Raw genomic sequence first — 20,899 nt, forward strand, 5'->3', positions numbered from 1 at the left:
GAAATAATAATATAACTAATGCTGAGATTTGTCCCAGAAGGCTCAATTAACCTGTTCAAGCTGAGCACTGGGCTCAAAAGCAGGTCCCTACTAAAAACTCTAAAAAAGCTTAATGTCACTATTTTATTTGATATTTCATTAAACGGAATATTTTTACTTACTGAATACATTTTAAAAAAGCTTTGATATAGATGAAGGCAATTTGACAAAGATTCACTTATCCTAAATTATAGAACTTTTTTCTTTTTTCACTGCATTGCTATTAGCAGATTTTTATATGTACCCTTTTAATACAAAAAAAAAAAAAAAAACATGTCCTGTGCTCTTCCAACCATCTGGTGTGAAGTGACACATGGATGGCAAACTGCTATTTAAAGCACTGAATGCATTATCTATAACCAGGCATGGTTATCTTCTGCATTGTTAATTTCCTGCTGTGCTTGCGTAATTCTGGTATTTTCTTGGTCATGCACAACTATATAGTAACTTATAAGCAGCTCATATACTTTTTTTTTAAGTAGAGAGTTATTTAATGGTATGTTAAGTACAAAATTCTGGTGCCAGGAATAGAAAATCAAGACTCCAAAAGGCTAATAAAACATTGTTTATAACTGGAACATGCTTATTTATTTAGTTGCTTTAAGCAAGGCAAGAGAAAACATCCAATTTGGAATTTTGACCCACTAAGCATCATGGTAGGATATGGGAATTTCTCTTTGGCATTCTCCTTTGCCCATTAAAACAAAAGCAAACAAACAAACAAATAAAAAACGGAAAACCTTCTTCACTGGTTTCTTAAGTGGGCTGCATCTTCTGTCTGACTTACAGTGTGGTCAGCTGAGAACCAAATGCTGAATGTTGTATTGTGAAGTGTACAGGATGTCAAAATTTCTGGTCCAGTAAAGTGTTCATTTTGCAAATGTAGCTTTAAGAGGTCTGCATAGACCCAGGCAAGATAAATATTCTAGGTTCATTTCTGAAGGAAGATTTCTTTGTTTTCTCCAACCCAACCCACCTGGATGTTAATATGAGGCTACTTCCCAAAAACAGATGAGTGATGACAACTTCTATCCTCTTCCAAGTGTTTAAAGAGAAATGGATCTAACTGGTGAGAGAAGGAGCAGCCAAGATGTTGAAGGATTTTTTTTTCATCCTGAATCTTAATCCTCTCTGTGTGGCCCTTTTCATCCTGCCTTAAGACAAAATGAAAGTGATGTATGTATCTTTATGCTGTGTGCCAAACACAAATACCTGCTCTGCATCAGTTTACAAGGACAAACTCTCCCAGGTTAGAAGTTAATCTCACACACTCAACAATAAAGTAAAAGCAATATTCATTGCGAGGATGTCACAAATTAGTCATTCTATTCACTTTGAGCTTTGGAGTTGCCCAGCTATTTGTATTTGCTTAGGGAAGTTACCAGATTATGGCCCCATCTACTCTTGGAGAACTTGCATTGAAACAAGCTAAGTTTGTTTGTTTGTTTGTTTGTTTTTGTTTTTGTTTGTTTGCTATACTTTCCATTAAATTTAAGAGCAAACATTTAACCTTATGCTTGCAAAAAAAAAATCAAACAGAAACAGAAACAGGTTTGGGCTGATTGTGTGTCAAGGTAAGCATTTTGCTTCTTAACAAAGCAAATAACCTTTTTGTTATGTTTTATTTGCAAAGTCATCATAGCTTGATGGTGAAAACTGAATAGCCTGGATTGGTTGCTTTGCATCGTTTTTCTCATTTATCTCTCATGAGAACCTTGAAAAGTAGATCTAATTATTCCCACTTACCAATATACATATTGAGGCTTCTCCATGAATGTGCCATTAATAAGAGGAAATATTTGAAAACACATCTGATCATCAAACCCATGTTCTTACCACTTATTGAATCTGACATACAGTTTATTAAGACTTTGAATGATAACCTCTGGACAATCACACACTCATGGCCCCTTCCAACTCTGAGTCAGAAGGCATCAAATATTACTATACTTACTGTAGATTACAAGATTAAATGTCTAATTTTAAATATCTTGAAATGGTGGAAGACAATGACAACTTGGAGAGAGGCACAAAGACTGGACCATGACATGATTATGAAAAGTGTCTTTCCATAATGAGACTGAGAAGCATGAATCAATCAACAGACTAAATCTGGACTATTTTTTAAACAAATATCCCATTCTAGAGCCTAAGCTCCTTCGTGGAGTATTGTGAATTTTTACCTGGGCACAGGTTTGTTAAGAAGCGTCAACCAATTCAAAGTTTACACACTCAAGAAAATCTCCACCATAACCTTTCAATGGCATCCTCTCCTTCTCTCCTGTTCACACACACATTCCAAACCAACACTGTCAGTCCTTTCTCTAGCTTAAACCTCTATTATGTATACAAGAATAAGAACTACCATGAGTGCAGGAAACATCTCTGCTCTGCTCTTTGCTGGGTTTTCACCACCAAGGCCAGTTCCTGGCTTCCAAGAGGTTTTCCATAAATATTTGCTAAATGACTGAATTAGTAGTGGATTGACCTATGAATAAATGTGTTTTATGCCATGAGATTCAAGGTGCTTCCTACCATGACTTTTTAAATAAATGTTTAAAAGGACCGATAGTCTGAAAATATAAGACAAAAGCACTTAAGATTTATCTCTGGCTAGAGGAGACCCTAAAACCTATTAGACATCAAGTAAACGCTTACTGAGTGAATGAAAAGGTAAATGGAAATATGTGAAAAGGATTAATCATACAACATAAGTTATCCCAAGAGAGTTGCACCAGAGACCTAGACCTACCTTGTAAATGAATAGTTGGCTATAGTAAAAAGAAAAGATAAGAAAGGCCTCGTAGTTGTGCCAATATTTCCACTGTTGCGCAGCCATCACCTACTGTGTAATGCATAATTGGCTTGAGAGATGTGGAAGGGGGGGACTTCTAATTGTAGAGAAGTTAATGATGCACAAAATAATTAATCCAGAGCCTTTGCATTGTGTTGTTTCCATTTTATGGTTTTAGGAAAGAGAATGTGACATTCATCACCATCAGATCCAAATTCCTTCAAGATGATAAAAATGTAATACCAATTGACATGAAAGAATCTTGTTCAGCAAGTTCATGTGTGGTAACTCCTGCACAACCCCTGGCCTTTTTCTTCCTGCCATGGATTTCTTCTTTTTAAGATACTTCAACCATCTCCTTGCATTTATGGTTCTTGAATTTACAAATGACTTTGTTTCTTCCCAACACTTTATTTCTTCCAAAATAATGCCCAGCCAACTTTCTATTTATCATAGTTCCACTATTTTATATTTCCCACGTGTCTTGCCAGCACCCTAGTAAGGTACATACCCTCAACCCATATCCATTAGACAAACTCTTACAACTTAGAACCCTTTCTTAATGTGTTAAATAATAATGCAGTCATTAATTCTAAAACTATCTTATATTTTTTCTCACTTTCTTTTTTTTTAATTGCCCTGCCTCTAAGCTCAGATTACCCAGGTTGATGCTGAAGTGTGCATTTTCCCAAGATTGCTTTATTTTGTGAGGGATTACTACCGAAAGAACTATAAACTTTCCCTTCGGTTCTGTACTCCCACTCAAGGCTGAGCAAGAAGAAGCTGAAGTAAGTAGAAGCAGGAGATATCCAATTTATCAGGAACTTCCTGATAAGAGAAATTGGCTCTGCAACTGGCAAGAGTGTAGAATCTCTTTCACTAAGGATCTTACAGTTGGGAAAGAAATGAAAATATCTCAAATAATTTAGGAGAATTACAGTAGAGCATCAAAAATCTTTGGGAAGTCATCTCTGTTCTTATGTCTTTCCAGACCAGAATCCCACAGCACAAGGCATTCTCATTGCACAGCAATGCCTGGTAATACACACAACACTCTCTGATAGTGCAAGCATCTAATACACTCTTAAATAAAAATAATTTGGTCTGACCAGAAATTGAATGGGAGATAAATAACCTCATGTTTCCTCAATCTTGATGTTTCCATCATTACAAATATTTTATGAAGTAATTATTTCACAGCAATATACTTGAGTTTCCTAATTTCTTACTAGTTCTTTCGCACTTACCATAGACTCATCAATAAACCAATTGTTCTTACCTAAAATGCATCCTGATAGCTAAAGCTTACACAGACAAATGACACCCTGATTCAGAAAATACATATAATGTATACAACTTAATGTAAATGCTTTTAAACTAAAAAGCATTTTCCCTTTTAAAACGTGTATTCTAAATCCTGAAATCTCAATTAATTATGAAAGTCAGTATGCCATTGGTCAAGATGCTGAAGAATACTACTTGAGAAAGCAGAACATGAGTTTTGGAAAGTCTTCGTGCTTGACAGTATATTCACCTTTTATTGATTGCTACAAATGGCAGCTACCCAGGTTGCAAGAGCCATAGAAGGTCAGGTCACCATAGTGCCCAGGAATGCATTAGGGATAAACACAGGCCATCTTGGTGGGAAAGTATGAACACTCAAAAGTATGAGAATTCAAGGAGGAAGGCTGTGGTAATGAAAATCCACAATACGACAGGGTATTGAACTGCTGTGAAAAATGTATTTGAATGTAAGAAGATACCCCCAGTGATCATGTAATCCAACTTCCCATTCATTTACAGACCAACCAGATGGAAAAAATAAACTGAGGGAGAGATGCCCTCCTCACCCACTCCCCAGTGTCACAGAGCCAGTTTCATGGCAGAGCTGGATGGAAATATGCGTCTCTGGAATGCTAACCCAAAGTTCATTCAACAGTTTTGTGCTGTCTGTCAGAAGTGAGAAAGGAGATTTCCATGGCTCATTTAAAATACAAGATGTATAATATGGAATTGGGAATATATACATTTCTATTTTGAAAATCCCACTTTCTCCAAGCATATACTCAAATCACATCCAAAAAAAAAGAGAAGTACTGTCTTTCTTTTTTAATGGTTTTCTGAAATGGATCAAAACATCGAGCTTTGTTTATAAACACTGAATTCCCATTGTAAGCTGGAGCCCTTCTCCCTCAGTACTGCTACTCATAAAAAATATGCCTCTAACCCTTTAGCTATGAGTTAACCTGGCATGGAAATTTACTAATGTTTCAGGGCTTTAAAAAGCCAGTTAAATTTTTATTGCTTTAGTTCCTCTAAAATGCCAGACAGTATAGAATGAGATTTTGTAGACTCTGCTGTCATCCCTGTTATGTAAATAACTGAGTTAGAAGTATTTGAGAGGTGCTTTTTGCTTTAGCCATCTCCTTTTGGGATTACCAATGAGAACCCCATATACATAGAATATCCTTGGGTAATTATGATTCCTTGGTCTATAATCTCACAACAATGTTCTAATTTTAGTCAAGAGTACTAAATGTAAAACATAAAGAGGGTGATGGGAAAAGGGAAGATTTTCCAAGTCTTCCCATGCAAAAAAAAAAAAAAAAAAAGCAAGGAGTGGAAAGAATTATGTGAATACCCTCCTCTCTACAGGTTTCCTGTTTCCTTTTTCTTTTTTTGTTAATGTCAGGCTTATTGAGGTAAAATGCACATACAGCCAAATTTTGACAAATATACAGTAGTGTAACCATCACAACAATTAACATGGAACATTTCCATCACCCCAAAAAGTTCTCTCATATCCATTTGTAGTTAGTTCCTATCCCCAGCCTCAGCCATTGGCAGTCTCTGATTCATATCCTATCCCTACAGTCTTGCCTTTTCCCGAATATCTTATAAATGAAATTATACAGTTTTTAGCCTTTTAAGATTGAGTGGTATTCAAAGACCTGGGAACCTTTGCTAGAACTCTGGGAGCCACGATTGTCAAAGAAAGTAGACCTTAAATAGGAGACTAAAAAGTGTGGCCAGAGAGGTAGACGGTACACAGAGAGGTTGTCTTACGTTTAAATAAAGAGATGCAAACATTTTGAGAGGAAAAGGAGAAATAGTGATAGGGATAGAGATTGTGATAGACAAAGACAGAGAGTTCACAAGAGAGATAGAATTAGAGAGAGAGAGAGAGATGGACGAAAGAGAGAGAAAAAAACTAGGAGAGGAGAAAAGAGAAGAGAGGAGAGGAAGCAGAGGGAAAGGAAGAAAAGGGAAGAGAAAGGAGAAAGAGAGGGGAGGGAAGGGGAGGGAAGGGGAGGGAGGGGAGGGGGGGAGGGGACAGGAGAATCAACATTGTCATACTATGGTTATGACAAACAAACAAATGCAGCAGGCGTTTTAAGAATGAAGTGAAAGTAAGAAAGTAGGACTCCCCAATGGAGGCCAGTCTTCCAAGAGTTATATTTCTCTCTTTTTTCTAAATGCCTATGGCATTTTTCCCATCTTAATTGTGGTTCTTAGCAACTATCAACTGAATGATAGAGTTTTATTTAATGTCAGCATTCTGACATTGGCACTTACTATAAGGCATAGAAGATGGGAGATGTTGCATGAGTCACCAGTTCAATTAGACCAGAAAGTCCTTAATGGCAAGATTTCTTAAAATTCACCTTTGTACCCAGCTCAGAGCATAGTACAGTGCCTGGTGAAGGGTGAATGTTTACCAATATGTGTCATATGTCTATGAGTGAATAAATCCATTGATTAAAGATGCAGACAGAAATTCTGCTTTAAAAACCAAATCTGCACCCAGACATTCAAAGAGTAAATTTCATTGTTAATCTCTTTAGAAGATTCCTTACATCCTTCATTTTGTATTATTTTCCCTCTTTTGGTCATTTTCTGGCTCATGTAAACAATGACATAACCCCCAAATTAGTTAACAATAAATAGGAATCAATACTAGACATAGATGAATGCACCTCTGAGAAAATTCAATCATTCTGGTTTGTGGACTATGCAATTACGTAGCACCACCAAGGCATATGCCACAGAACTTCATGCAATGTTCCTTCAATAAGGCATCATTAATTTCCTAACTCAGTGAGTGGAGCCCACTGTAGATGGTCATTTGTTTTGATGTTCTCCAATTACATGATATTATTCCTGCATTCATAAAAATAATGCCACTGACATGCCATCAATTGGCCAGGCACTAGAGCCAGCTTTCAGCAAAGTGCAATGAATTCACTTACCATAGAAAGGCAGCCAGCTCAGGCTGTGGTAAGCTAATACCTTAGTCCAAGACAAATGTGTAGGCAAGTTGAAGAAAACTCACCACTGACATCGTCAACCCATAGACCACTGCCTGCTAAGTTGGCCGTGAAGCTTTCTGTTGCTTTTCTTTTTTTATTTTTATTTTTATTTTTAGAGAAATAGTGGCATGAAAACCACCTGCCAAGGCATACAATCTGGACAAAGTAAACCATCATAATTTCAAAGTTTCTATAAGTTCTACCTACTGACATCATGAAGTGACAAGCATAGTAACAGATCCATTACTTTTACATCAGTCCAGAAGAACATTATGGAAACCAGAGGAAACGTTTTAAAAGCATGGCATCAGGTTTGATAATTTTGTCTTTAAAAAATAATTTTCTCCTGATATGCTTCTAGGCTAAATTGCCTCTGAAAACTATTTTTAGTCTTTAGATATGTATGTTTGTGTGTCCGTGTGTGTGTGTGTGTGTGTGTGAACCAATCAAAATTTTTCTGCTTGACAATAAAAAATAATCCTGCTTCTCCAAATCAGCCCCTAGAGAAGGTAAGAGAGTGGAGTACTCAGCTCCCTTTGGACTGACCTGGAGAAACCCCAGCCTAGCTCACCCTCCTGCTCATGGTGTGAGTTCCACCAGCGTTGGGAAGTGAACTGTTAGGGAATGGGTCTTTGGATCCTTGGTTTCTTAGGCAAGATAAGTCCTGTGAGAAGAATGCAGTTTTCCCAAAAGGGAATAGAGGATCTCATAGTGGAACACTCAGTCCAGAGTATGAACACTGCAGACAAATAAGTGAGTCTAAGAAATGGTGACTGACAGAAAGTGTGGTCTGACCCACATTCACCCTCCACCGACCCCAGGAAGAGAAAGCAGAATGTTCCTGGGCTGGACTATACAGTTGTTTTGGGCAAAAACCAGGTACAACTGGAAGTAAAGTAAGAGATGACCCATGGAGGAATCCAGAGTGGCTAGAGGAACATGGGACAAGAAGATGTGAAAGCTGAGCAGATGATTTAAGATCATACATAAAACAAACACAATTTCCAAATGCCCCGCAGATGTGCTGAATAAAGGGGATGGCACGGTAGAGGAAGGGCATGGTCCTCAGAGCACTGTAAGTGCATTACTAATAATTTTTTTCACAGTATCCCATAAAGTCATTTGCTGCTGCTCACTATTAAACCCCATAATTGAGCTTTCTGTCTTGAAGAAAACTGAATTATGACATTCCAAAGTAATTTCAATGTTAAGAAATGTACTAGATTAATAGTGTCACTCAAAAATGATTGTCTACCCAGAACCACAAAATGTGACCTTATTTGGGAATAGAGTTTTGAAGATGTCGTCTAATTAAAATGAGGTCATACTAGATTAGGGTGGGCCCTAAGAAAATGACTGTCCTTTTAGGAAGAGAGATTTGAACAGGGAGTTATATGAAGAGGGAAGGTGATGTGAAGACAGGCACAGAGAACATCATGTTACTGAAGAGATGCACCTACAAGACAAGGATACACCTATTGCCGACCATCACCAGAAGCTGGATAGAAGCAAGAAAGGGTTTTCCCCTAAAATCTTCAGAGAGTGCATAATCCTGCTGATACTGTGACTTTAGGCTTCTAGCCTCCAGAACTCTGGGACAATAAACTTCTGCTTTGTTAAGCCACCTAGTTTGGAATGCTTTGTTATGGTAGTCATAGGAAGCTAATAAAATAATTAACCCTGAAAATCACCCAAATCAAGATGTGAACAACTGTACTCTGGATGAACTACTGAAATAATAGTTTCAATTAGAGCAATAGTAATATTGATCACGTATCAAAGAAAAATGCCTTGTCTTTAAGACAAAAAGAAGAATATCCCACAAAATGGATGGTGTATGTCTTGGCAGGAAGCAACGTGTATGTAGACTTGCCAAGTACATAGGATGACTAGCAGAAGTTTGGGTGGACTATTCATCCCAACAATGAGCTTTCCAGGGCTGTGTTTTCTCATTGCCAAAATAAGATCAACAAAACTTCTTGTTGTATTTATTTCACATACTTTTGTTTTCATATAGATATTTTAACATCAAATGAGAAAATGTTTTGGGGAAGTGGTCAGTAAATTGTATCTATGCAGATATTAATTGCTTTTATTAATAAGCTTAAGGTTGTTTTTTGTTTCTTAATAGCATTGACACTTTGAGGATGATAATTCAGAGATGATTGGAAATGATAGGTCTTCAACTCTTCTGTAATAAAATGTTCAGCCTGAATCAAAATCATAATGAGTGAGAAAAGTAGGTACAAATAGATACTAGCAAACAACAAAAGAGAAAACCTTTACAATTAAAAGTCAATTTACTTCTATAAACAACAATATGTTTCACAAATAAAGCTACAGGATGGAGCAAAAACATGCACTAAGATTAGACGGGGAATGATATGTTAAAATTGTGAATAAATGCAGAGTATGCAAAACATAGCTATAAGTGCACACAATGCTATGAAAGTATTGTACACACATTATATGTATCTTTGCTTGAGGTATTCTCCAAAAGCCAGGAAATAACAGGAATCTCCACAGTCCTTGTAAAGAAAATATAAGGTTCACATCCAGATTAAAATGTTCTACACATTCTTTTGCCCATCAATAGCATTCAGCCCCTTGTTTCATATATTTTCGCTGCCCAAGAAATACTTTTGACTACATTTATAAGTATGATTAAGTACTGAGATTTAGTATTCCAAGATAATCCACAGTAGCCCTTCCTCCAAAAAAGCAAAGAATATGTTTCCTGAAGACTAATTGCAAATCTCATATATGTTAAAACTTATCATGTTAAATCGATTTACTATTCCATCAAAAACTGTAAGAACTATATTGCCAATGGAAACAGGAACTCAATATCCCTCAAGAGGAAATTTAATTCAATTAGTATTTATTGAGAAATACATAAGATTTTTTTAATCGTGGTTCATACAAGTGAAAGGGAAAATTACATATCTACATATATTAGTTTTTATTATAGTCAACATCATCTATTACATGGTCTGTTTTTATTATAGTCAAGGTCGTTTATTATAGTCAATGGTCACTCACTCAGAGGAACCACTGAGTATAATAATCATTGAGTTATCCATGGTCATTCATAATCCCCAAACACTCTTGTCCTTAAAATCTTGCTTGTGTGGCCTCTGCCTCAGCCTCAGACTTTGCTTTAATACCGGGCTCCTATTTTATTCTAAGCCCACTGCACCATATCAGTCCCATTAACTCTCACGCCCAACAAAATTGCACTCATTAAAAAGGGCAGGTGTAACAAGTAAAAACTCCTCCATCACTAACATCACCTGCCTCCCCACAGCCCCGCCTTCACTGCCATCTACCCATCAAAGTTCCTTGCACTGTGGGACTCTCATTCTCATCCTTACAGCACAATCTTTTGAAAGTCTTAAGAGTTTGCCTCCTCATCAACTCCAAGGACCACCTCCTAGTCCTCATGCTTCTCACTTCTCTGTGATGCTTGGTGTTCCCAACCCCTCATCCCCGAAACTCACACTTCCTGACTCCCAGCTTTTCTATCTCCAGACTCCATCCACCCGGCACAGGCTCCTTGCTGAGCTTCTCTTCCTGAGACTTCGGATCTATAGTTGCCTTCCCTCCAGCTTCTGGCTTCAGCCCTATTTCCTTACACCAGCTGTCTCAGTGACTTACCATTCTTCCAGTCTTTTCTTTTTCATTGAAGAGCCACATACCCCTGTGTGTGAGATTGCTTTCAAAAGGACATTCTCCTGTATATTGTCTATTTGGTAATTTCTTTAAAATCTTTCAGGATAAACAGTGTTGAGTCCTTGTGTGTATACATTAATTTTAATTTATCTATTTGTGTTGCTTTGTTAGTCCTTGAAATATATTAACCAGTAATCCATAATCTATATAGTAGCTACAGCAAATGCTTTAAATACCTTTATCTAAATTACACAGGTTTATTTATATAAACTATGCCAGAAATAAATTTGCATTGGTGAAATGCATAGTGTTTGTGAAACATTTTATAGAGCCTCCTGTCCTTACATGATGAGATAGAAAATATTGGAATACAGCAATCCTAGCCGCATGATAGCTTTAGGCAGCATGCCTATGGTTACCTTTAGCCTTTTTTGTGCCCCTGAAACCCTCTCCTCTTCTGTACTTCCCACTTCCCTCACCCTACCCCTCAACTCCAGCTACAAAGGGAGAACTCTCCTGAGCTGACTCGGCCAATCCTAAAGTCAAATTACCATTGCATCAATCTGAGAATTAACCTTTCATGCAAAATGCTTCTCAGCATTTAAAAGACGGAGTGGAGATATTTCTGCACTTAAAAATCTCTCCTAGACATGTCTTTTTTTCTTCCTGCTTGCTAATAATGTTTGCCCTTTGGGAGGATTTCAGTCTGATAGTTACTTTAATCATAACTACCTCGGCTATAATAAAGATATAAATGCATAATGAGGTAGAGACAGTCAGGTTGTAATGAAGAATATATGTAGCCCTTACCTACAAGTCAATTCCTAAGGGTTCCCTTACCATTGTTGAACTTTGGAGTTGGCTTAGATCAGCTCGCAAATCCAATCAAAACTTCACTGGTACTGAAGTCACCTAGTATGAGATCATGCAATTTTCCTTCTCTGCCCCTTCCCCATGACCGAATCTTAAGGTATCTTACCTTCTTACCTTCCTTTATGGTAGAACCAGTCTGGAAGCATTTTAGGCCTCCTCTCTCCCCAACTTCTAGGCTGTGGGGATCACATCTGCCTTGGCACTACCTTTGCCATTGGGCTCTGCCTTCCATTTCTGTTATGGGTTGAACCGTGTTCCCCAAAGTGAAATATTGAAGTCCTAACCTCTTGTGCTTGTGAATGTGACCTTACTTGCAAACAAGGTCATTGCAGATGTCATCATGTTAAGATTAGGTCATTAGGATGGGCCCTAATCCAGTATCACAGAAGTTCTTTTTTTTTTTTTTCATACTTTAAGTTCTAGGGTACATGTGCACAACGTGCAGGTTTGTTACATATGTATACATGTGCCATGTTGGTGTGCTGCACCCACTAACTCGTCATTTACATTAGATATATCTCCTAATACTATCCCTCCCCCCACCCCCCACCCCACCACAGGCTCCAGTGTGTGATGTTCTCCTTCCTGTGTCCAAGTGTTCTCATTGTTCAATTCCCACCTATGAGTGGTTTTTTGTCCTTGTGATAGTTTGCTGAAAATGACGGTTTCCAGCTTCATCCATGTCCCTACAAAGGACATGAACTCATCCTTTTTTATGGCTGCATAGTATTTTATGGTGTATATGTGCCACATTTTCTTAATCCAGTCTATCATTGTTGGACATTTGGGTTGGTTCCAAGTCTTTGCTATTGTGAATAGTGCCACAATAAACATACGTGTGCATGTGTCTTTATGGCAGCATGATTTATAATCCTTTGGGTATGAACCCAGTAATGGGATGGCTGGGTCAAATGGTACTTCTAGTTCTAGATCCTTGAGGAATCACCACACTGGCTTCCACAATGGTTGAACTAGTTTACAGTCCCACCAATAGCGTAAAAGTGTTCCTATTTCTCCACATCCTCTCCAGCACCTGTTGTTTCCTAACTTTTTAATGATCACCATTCTAACTTGTGTGAGATGGTATCTCATTGTGGTTTTGATTTGCATTTCTCTGATGGCCAGCGATGATGAGCATTTTTTCATGTGTCTTTTGGCTGCATAAATGTCTTCTTTTGAGAAGTATCTGTTCATATCCTTTGCCCACTTTTTGATGGGGTTGTTTTTTTCTTGTAAATTTGTTTGAGTTCTTTGTAGATTCTGGATATTAGCCCTTTGTCAGATGAGTAGGTTGCAAACATTTTCTCCCATTTTGTAGGTTGCCTGTTCACTCTGATGGTAGTTTATTTTGCTATGCAGAAGTTCTTTAGTTTAATTAGATCCTATTTGTCAATTTTGGCTTTTGTCGCCATTGCTTTTGGTGTTTTAGACATGAAGCCCTTGCCTATGCCTATGTCCTGAATGGTATTGCCTAGGTTTTCTTCTAGTGTTTTTATGGTTTTAGGTCTAACATTTAAGTCTTTAATCCATCTTGAATTAATTTTTGTGTAAGGTGTAAGAAAGGGATCCAGTTTCAGCTTTTTACATACAGCTAGCCAGTTTTCCCAGCACCATTTATTAAATAGGGAATCCTTTCCCCATTGCTTGTTTTTGTCAGGTTTGTCAAAGATCAGATGGTTGTAGATGTGTGGTATTATTTCTGAGGGCTCCGTTCTGTTCCATTGGTCTATATCTCTGTTTTGGTATCAGTACCATGCTGTTTTGGTTACTGTAGCCTTGTAGTATAGTTTGAAGTCAGGTAGCGTGATGTCTCCAGCTTTGTTCTTTTGGCTTAGGATTGACTTGGCAATGTGGGCTCTTTCTTGGTTCCTTATGAACTTTAAAGTAGTTTTCTCCAATTCTGTGAAAAAAGTCATTGGTAGCTTGATGGAGATGGCATTGAATCTATAAATTACCTTGGGCAGTATGGCCATTTTCACAATATTGATTCTTCCTATCCATGAGCATGGAATGTTCTTTCATTTGTTTGTATCCTCTTTTATTTCATTGAGCAGTGGTTTGTAGTTCTCCTTAAAGAGGTCCTTCACATCTCTTGTAAGTTGGATTCCTAGGTATTTTATTCTCTTTGAAGCAATTGTGAATGGGAGTTCACTCATGATTTGGCTCTCTGTCTGTTATTGGTGTATAAGAATGCTTGTGATTTTTGCACATTGATTTTGTATCCTGAGACTTTGCTGAAGTTGCTTATCAGCTTAAGGAGATTTTGGGCTGAGACTATGGGGTTTTCTAGATATACAATCATGTCATCTGCAAACAGGAACAATCTGACTTCCTCTTTTCCTAACTGAATACCCTTTATTTCTTTCTCCTGCCTGATTGCCCTGGCCAGAACTTCCAACACTATGTTGAATAGTAGTGGTGACAGAGGGTATCCCTGTTCTGTTCCAGTTTTCAAAGGGAATGCTTCCAGATTTTGCCCATTCAGTATGATATTGGCTGTGTGTTTGTCATAAATAGCTCTTATTATTTTGAGATACGTCCCATCAATACCTAATTTATTGAGAGCTTTTAGCATGAAGGGCTGTTGAATTTTGTCAAAGGCCTTTCTGCATCTATTGAGATAATCACGTGGTTTTTGTCTTTGGTTCTGTTTATATGCTGGATTACGTTTATTGATTTGCGTATGTTGGACCAGCCTTGCGTCCCAGGGATGAAGCCCACTTGATAGCTCTTATACGAAGAGCAGAAGAGACCCAGGGGAAAGACAATCATGAAAACAGAGGTAGACATGGAAGTTATGCTGCTGCAAACCAAGGAGTGCTTGGAGCCACAGAGCCGGCAGATGCAAGGAAAGATCTTTCCCTAGAGGTTTTAGGGGGAGTGTGGTCCTGCCGACACCTTGATATCAGCCTTCTGGCCATCAGGACTAGGAGAGAATCCACTTTTGTTATTTTAAGCCACCCAGTTTCTACTACTTTTTCATGACATCCTGAGAAACTAATACAATTCCCAACATTGCTGTTCCTATTTAGCCCTCAGAACAAATCAGTGCTCAGTAATTGCTTGTTATAAAAACAACTAATGATTGGATGGCTCTGAGGTTGATCCTATCCACCTCCTCTTCGTCTCTGATATTAAAATGAGATTAATTTTCTTACGGGAAAGCTTTGACTTTCATTGTCATTCTCTTGCTCAAAATCCTTGTGGATTCTCCCCTGCATTTAAGAACAGAGTAAAAATTCTGAGCAAGGGTCTCCAAGGACCGACCTTCACTTCCAAGTGCATCTCCTACCTCAGACTTTTTCTTCCTTTCTTTTTCTTTCTTTCTTTCTTTGCTTTCTTTCTCTTTCTTTTTTTCTTTCTTTCCTTTTTTTTTTTTTTTTGACAGAGTCCCGCTCTGTCACCTAGGCTGCAGTGCAGTGACAAAATCTCGGCTCACTTCAACCTCCACCTCCCAGGTTGAAGCGATTCTCCTGCCTCAGCCTCCCAAGTAGCTGGGATTACAGACACACACCACTATGCTTGGCTAGTTGTTTTGTAGTTTTAGTAGAGACGAGGTTTCACCATGTTGGCCAGGCTGGTCTTAAACTCCTGAACTCAAGTGATCCACCTTCCTCGGCCTCCAAAAGTGCTGGGATTACAGGCGTGAGCCATCACGCCTGGCCCTGACTTTTCCATGCATACTGTAGTCGACATTCCTAGAGTCCCCATCCTTCCCTCCAAAGCCTCTGCCTCCATACCTGTAACCATGCTGCCCCTGCCCCATCTGCCCTTTCTCCCTCTCCACAGGTCAGATCCAGTGCACATGCCAGTTTTTGAGTGATGGCTTTTATAATCTACTCTCCCAAATAGAAATTAGCATTTCCCTGCTTCCTGAGACCATCTGTATTTGCATTTGTACCTCTATTGTAACACTTAACGTATTCTGTGGTGTATTATAGTGAATTATAAACAGATTCTATCTTCCTGACTAGATTCCAAGCTCCTTAAAGGTTTTCATTTTTGCATACCCTGAGTTATCTTGCATAGAAACTGATATATTGCACAATATTGGTTGAATTGAATTGGCGAAAGACGAATTGAGGTTGTTTCAGTAAGACTCAACTGCCACATGATAATGAAATGGCATCAGTCTTCTTTATGAAAAGTTATCCATTGGCATCTGCACACTCAGTTCCAAGTAAGTTACCAAGTGTCAGATCAGATACGAGAGAGGGACAAACAACAACAACAAAACTCATGTAATTGTTTGCCTTTGGGAAGATAATACATTAGTCCATTGTGTGTGTGTGTGTGTGTGTGTGTGTGTGTGTGTCTATACCTCACCTGGATAGGGATCAATGTTTCTGCCTTTTTGTAACTGCTCTTCTCAGCTTGTGACTCCTTACTTTCCCCGTTTCATACTCTGCCTCCTACCTTTATTTTCCATCGCTTAACTTTTCCAAATGAATATAGGGAATATATGAGTGTGCATATACACACACATTTGTATACATGCATATATTAACAAATATCTATTCACCATATGCCTAAAATAAGAGATGCACAGCTTCTTCTTTCATTAGCAAAGTAATTATTCCTATCTAAAAATATTTAATAAGAAACTGAGTATTTATTATAACCTGATCTCTCTTTATAATCCTTGGAATTATTTTGTTATCATTCCACAGCACACAATCTGATATTTATTTTTGCAACTTATGGTAACAGTTCAGTAATGTTGGGTCCTGACTCACTGATCGAATGCTGTTTTGTAAGAGCCTCTCAGTCCTTTCAGTGTTCAAGCTGGCCCAGTCACTGTGTGCAGCTGATTAACTGGAGTTCATATATTTTCCCCTTTATGCTCCATGTGGCTTCTTGCTCTATGAATTTATCCTGGCTCAGCTAATCAATGCTGTTTCAAATGCTCCAAGCAAAAGGCTTTAATGTGAGAACTATGTTAGTATTTTTTTTAACAAAGTATGACAATGAAAAATAACGGTGGCAAGGTCCAGGAAATGAGTAGGAAGGAGGAAAAAAGAGTATTCACAAACACGCTTTCAAAAAATGAATTCTCAAACTAAGTACTTTTATTATGAAAGTCAGTGTTAAATGTGGACCAAATGACATCACTGGAAAAAAAGGGAAAACAATTCTCAAAAAAAGCAGTCAATCTAGTGTCCTTCTAGAAATATTAAATGCCATGTGAAAAAGGAACATTTACTGGGGTTTGCTGTAATAAAACCATGGACTGTAAATTATAATGACTAATTCAGAATGTCTTTTAAGTTTGTTTCTAATCACTGAGTGATTTGACTTGAAATGGTTGTAGCTTCTCCTTCTCAGCCATCTATACTTATCAGTTTAAAACTGCATCTATACTTGCCATATAAAGCTGCATTCCTCATATCTGTCTGACACTTGTGTATTTCCAAGAAAATTGAGAGTTTAGGAAGTTTCAGCCTCAAAATTTCCACCAATGCTCTCAGAATACATAAGTATTCAGAGTTCAGCCTATAACGTTGACTCTCCCACTTTTTTAATTATTATTGTTTTGTTTTTTTAAAATTGTAAATGTCTCTTACACTTAAACTCTTTGGTATATGCCCTCGTATTGTGATATACCCTCAGATCACAATATAAGGGTATATACCAAATAATAAACAACATACGCAGAGTGGTCATTTATGCCTGTAGAATTGCTCATCAGGAATGTCACTAATAAGCTTTCCAGAATAAATAATAACAAATAATATCAGCAATGGACTCCCTCCCTCTTCAGCCCAGCCCTCTTGGCTAGGGACTCAAGGCAGAATCAGATCCTGGAACTTCATATGAAGCCATATGCTTTATTTTCTTCAAGTACATTTCTTAGAGATGCAATACCAACTTGATATTTGTTAATTACAAAAACAAAATATGCTTCGATTGTATAATCTTTGCAAAAGAAATATTCTCATTTACCCTAGTTGAGTAGCTTAGGGATCATCATAGATCATCATGTCATCATAGATCCTAGAAAATTAGACCAATAATTTCCACAGATATCATTAAGTTTAACCATTTAATTATGTCCATTCTGTGATTTCCAACTTTAGTTTTTATCAATAATATTATAGTTTTATAAATGACAAGGATGTTGACACTAATAAAATGGTAGTAAAACATGGAAACAATGGTTAGACTTCAAATATTTTGATTTACCTACCAGTAGGATAAATCCAAATTCCTCAAAGATTTATCTGTCTACCAAACTAATTTTCAGAGATAATGAACATTTAGCTTGTGTTTTCTTAAATCTTTATGGGATTGGCTTTACAGATCACCATAAACACATTGGTTTGGCCTCCACTTATATTCACCAATTTTTTCTTCTCCAAAGAGCATTTAAGAAGCAGAGCAGAACCCAGGTCTTTGCCTCCCCTTGAGAAGCTTAAGTCTAAATTGAGAAATTGGAGTAAGAAAATGTAAAATGAAGAGATACAGATATTTTTTTAAAGTTACATTCACATTTTAAAGGAAATTATTTTTTCAAAGACTTTTAGCATAAACATTTTCTATGGATTGTATTATTCTGGGAACATTATTAGTGACATTTCTGATGAGCAATTCTAAGGGTATAAATGACCACTCTAAGTATAATGGATAAAGTCACAGTAACAGGAGACAATGTTGGCAATCTCATTACTACACATCATTTAAACTTCAATGACACCATACTTATACTTGTACCTCTAAATTTAAATGTGAGTGGGGTCAATTAAATTGATTTTTTCTGTAGCAAATTCCATTTGAAAGTATTGCCTGGATAAAACTCAGTCCTGAGTCTAAAATGTAAGTCAGTAAAAGTCAAACAAATCTATAAAGATAAGCAGTCACACTAGTGAATGGCCGTTAATCAACATGCCCTTTTAGCATCCAACTTCAAGGATTATCCCCAAAATGATACTGCTATCATCATAAGTGAGTGTGCTTGAAAAACCAGTTTTATGAGGGATTTCAATTCTACATAACAACTGGAAGTCCATGTTTTTAAAAAATGACTTATTCAGATATTTTGTATCATGTAGACCAATTCTCAGAAATGATTATTTCATAACTTTGATTTGATTTCCATATTGACACATATTTTACATCTTCTATTTAGTACCTATCCAGGTGTACCTTGGTTTATAATTCTTTCCATTATATTACATTTTCATTCTCCTTTAATTAAACTGTTGGATAGCAATTCTTAATCCATTGGTGTGTTAGGACTCAACAATTCATGCCAAATTTCTTCAGTTATGCTTAAATACAAAAATTTCTGCTGCCTGCTTTTTCTTTGCAATGAGCATATATATATATATATATATATATATATATATATATATCCTTAGCAAAATCAAAAGTATAGAAAATAAAACTCTTTGAAATACAAAAATAAGTAAAAATGAAAAATGGCAAGGATACAAATTGTTGCAAGTTAACAGTAAATCATAAACTGCTTTGCAAATACTAAAATTTAAAATGAACAAAATGGAACTGATACTTCTGAAATGAACATATGGTATCTTACCCTTTAATAAATTGGTGTTAGTATCAACAGCAAAAATGTAGAGAACACTTAGTCAAAACTAAAGCCAAACTACACACTAGATAAAATAAATTAAAGCAGTGCAAAAACAAAGAAAAAACACTCAAAATTTGTTGTTCTTGTTTTTGTTCAGATAGTAAAAACAAGTGTAATTTAAGGACCTGTAAAATCAGACATGGAAAAGTATTATTAAAGTAGATATAATGTAAGAGGTAAATAGTTAAATGATAGATGTTTCCCTTTTTTTCTTAAAGAACATCACTTTCTAAGACATCTCATCAAATGAGTTCAACAAAACAGCACACCGAGTGAGCTTTTTCGGGGAAACTCCAAGAATCCACAATCCCTCCAGTAGTCAAGACATGTTCCCCAGCAGAACCAGGAAGTTCACCAATCACCTGATAAAGAAAATTGATAACCTATTTAAAAATGTATCTTAACATACGCTTAGTCTGAAGGAATCTAGTAAACACCAGAATACACTTAAGGTATGCTCCTTTCACTCTAAACATGTATAACTGTAGTGATATCTGATTCTAGACGCACATTTCACTAAAAATATAGACTATTATTGTATACAAATACAGTCAAGAAAACAAGCAGGAAATAGGACTAGAACTATAACATACGTGTGGATGCGTGTGTGTGCACACACACAGAACAAGAGAGATGATTTTCTTAAAGTCAGCAACATTGTCTATGGTTGATCAAAAAGTGATATTAATTTGCAAAATTAAAATTTGGTCAAACTTAGTATAGTAATTCCTAACAGTTTAATAATTAAGGATTTCGTCTATTATTCTCCTCTGAACTTCATGGTTTAAAAGGTTTTTCATCTTCCTTCTGAGAAAAACTGAATATATTTAGAATTAATGCATTTTCCATTATATCTAAGACAAATTTAACTAAAACTACAGTCAACACAGAACATAGCCAATAAATGTTAAAAATGCTTGTTTAGTTAAGTGCTGTTTACACTGGAATATTTAAAGGAGCAGTGTATATGTAGGATTCTGAAAACCAGTGTCAAACGCCATTTGATTTAGAATCAAGAGATCCTGCTATAAATCTTAGTTCTCAAATTTACTGGTTGTAATTTCTTAAAGACACCATTCAGACCCTCTTCAGGAACTTCAGTCTCTGTGTCAGTAAAACTAAAGACACCATCGCACCAGTATCACAGGGTTATTGTAAAAAAAATTTCTTTAAAGAATGTTGTATATGTTTTACGACGTATATAAACACCAGACACATATTAGTATTATACTTTGAAGCACTTTGATTAATATTTTTGGCTTATAGAAATAAACTGTAAATGATTAGATTATTCAAATTAATGGTGAAAGGGATTTTGCAGTTTTTTCAGCAAAGGTCCTTGCAAAAGAATAACATATCATGTAGTACAGGGACAGTATAGAAGCACACAAACAGCATCATAGTAAAAAAGTCAGCAAAGACCTACCCTTAAGAATCCAGAAACACAACAAGCAAATTACTGACCTCACCCTTCTGTGTTCGCGTTCTGTGGCAATCCATGTGAAATAACAATGGCAAAAACACTGTCCTTACAAAATGCTGTTATTAGTAATTATCATAATAAAAGCAGTAGTAATGGAGATATACATGAGACAAGGGGTAAGAAAAATTTCAAAAATG

Source organism: Gorilla gorilla, chromosome 14 (genome assembly GCF_029281585.2).
Source record: "Gorilla gorilla gorilla isolate KB3781 chromosome 14, NHGRI_mGorGor1-v2.1_pri, whole genome shotgun sequence".
Lineage (NCBI taxonomy): Eukaryota > Metazoa > Chordata > Mammalia > Primates > Hominidae > Gorilla > Gorilla gorilla.